The sequence below is a fragment of the Triticum dicoccoides genome, chromosome 6A (genome assembly GCF_002162155.2).
Source record: "Triticum dicoccoides isolate Atlit2015 ecotype Zavitan chromosome 6A, WEW_v2.0, whole genome shotgun sequence".
In the NCBI taxonomy this organism is placed as follows: domain Eukaryota; kingdom Viridiplantae; phylum Streptophyta; class Magnoliopsida; order Poales; family Poaceae; genus Triticum; species Triticum dicoccoides.
In genome coordinates, this window is record NC_041390.1 from 143,298,889 (window position 1) to 143,301,492 (window position 2,604).

Consider the following 2,604-nt stretch of genomic DNA (forward strand, 5'->3'; position numbering starts at 1 on the left):
TTTTACAAACTCTGTTCGATCTTGTTGTTGTAAATATGTAAAGCCAGCATTCAAGTTTTCAGCAAAGATTATGAACTAACCATATTCACAATAACATTTAGGTCTCATGTTTACTCATATCAATAGCATAATCAACTAGCGAGCAATAATAGTAAATCTCGGATGACAACACTTTCTCAAAACAATCATAATATGATATAACAAGATGGTATCTCGCTAGCCCTTTCTGAGACTGCAAAACATAAATGCATAGAACCTCTGAAGATCAAGGACTGACTAAACATTGTAATTCATGTTAAAGAGATCCACTCACAGTCATACTCAATGTAAACTAATAGTAATACACGCAAATGGCAGCGGTGCTCTCCAACTGGTGCTTTTTAATAAGAGGATGATGATTCAACATAAAAGTAAATAGATAAGTGATACATCTCCAACGTATCTATAATTTTTGATTGTTCCATGCTATTATGTTATCTGTTTTGGATGTTAATGGGCTTGTTTATACACTTTTATATTATTTTTGGGACTAACCTACTAACCCAAGGCCTAGTGCAAATTGTTGTTTTTTTGCCTATTTCAGTGTTTCGCAGAAAAGGAATATCAACCGGAATCCAAACAGAATAAAACCTTTGGGAGAGTTATTTTTGGAACAAACGTGATCCAGGGGACTTGGAGTGGACGTCAAGCAACCAACGAGGAAGCCACGAGGCAGGGGGTGCCCCTACCCCCTGGGCGCGCCCTCCACCCTCGTGGGCCCCTCGTGGCTCCACCGACCTACTTCTTCCTCCTATATATGTCCACATAACCCGAAAACATCCAGGAGCACCACAAAACCCTATTTCCACCGCCGCAACCTTCTGTACCCAAGAGATCCCATCTTGGGGCCTTTTCCGGAGCTCCGCCGGAGGGGGCATCGATCACGGAGGGCTTCTACATCAACACCATAGCCTCTCCGATGATGTGTGAGTAGTTTACCTCAGACCTTCGGGTCCATAGTTATTATCTAGATGGCTTCTTCTCTCTCTTTGGATCTCAATACAATGTTCTCCTTGATCTTCTTGGAGATCTATTTGATGTAACTCTTTTTGCGGTGTGTTTTTCGAGATCCGATGAATTGTGGGTTTATGATCAAGTTTATCTATGAACAATATTTGATTCTTCTCTGAAATCTTTTATGTATGATTGGTTATCTTTGCAAGGCTCTTCGAATTATCAGTTTTGTTTGGCCTACTAGATTGATCTTTGTTGCAATGGGAGAAGTGCTTAGCTTTGGGTTCAATCTAGCGGTGTCCTTTCGCAGTGATAGTAGGGGCAGCAAGGAACATATTGTATTATTGCCATCAAGGATAAAAATATGGGGTTTATATCATATTGCTTGAGTTTAACCCTCTACATCATGTCATCTTGCCTAATGCATTACTTTGTTCTTATGAACTTAATACTCTAGATGCATGCTGGATAGCGGTCGATGTGTGGAGTAATAGTAGTAGATGCAGAATCGTTTCGGTCTACTTGTCGCGGACGTGATGCCTATATACATGATCATGCCTAGATATTCTCATAATTATTCACTTTTCTATCAATTGCTCGATAGTAATTTGTTCACCCACCGTAATACTTATGCTATCTTGAGAGAAGCCACTAGTGAAACCTACGGCCCCCCAGGTCTATCTTTTATCATATAAGTTTCCAATCTATTTTATTTTGCAATCTTTACTTTCAATCTATATCATAAAAATACCAAATAAATGTATCTTATTATTATTATCTCTATCAGATCTCACTCTCGTAAGTGACCGTGAAGGGATTGACAACCCCTTTATCGCGTTGGTTGCGAGGTTCTTATTTGTTTGTGTAGGTACGAGGGACTTGCGTTGTAACACCCCGAGACCGATGTGCCAGGTGTCTTCCAGTTATTCACTGTTGTTGCCTTGTCATTGCTTGCGTGTCATGCATTCCATATCATGTCATCATGTGAATTTCATTTGCATACATGTTCGTCTCATGCATCCCAGCATTTTTCCCGTTGTCCGTTTTGCAATCCGGCGCTCCTATGTCACCCGGTGTCCCTTTCTACCTCTTTTCGTGTGCGGGTCTTAAACGTTTTCGGATTGGACCGAGACTTGTCATGCAGCCTTGGTTCACTACCGGTAGACCGCCTATCAAGTTTCGTGCCATTTGGACTTCGATTGATACTCCAACAGTTAACCGAGGGACCGAAAAGGCCTCGTGTGTGTTGCAGAGCAACACCCCTTTCAAAGTGACCCAAAACCCACCTAAACCCCCTCCATCATCTAGAGCGTTCGATCATGATTGCGTGGCCGCAAACCGCACTTCATTTGGACACTCATAGCTCCCTCTACCTATAAATATGTGCACCCCGTCAAAAATTCGCGGACGAAACCCTAGCGTCTTCCTCCTCATGTCGCCGGACATGTCCAACCCCGCCGGACATGTCCAGCCGCCACCTCACTCCGGCGAATCGCATCGCGCCACGTCAGCCTCGCCGCTGCCTTGCCCAACCGCGGCGCGCCACTTGTCACCGCCTCCCTTTCCTCCACCGCGCGGCCTGCAGGACCCAGATCGGGCCCGCGCGAGCCC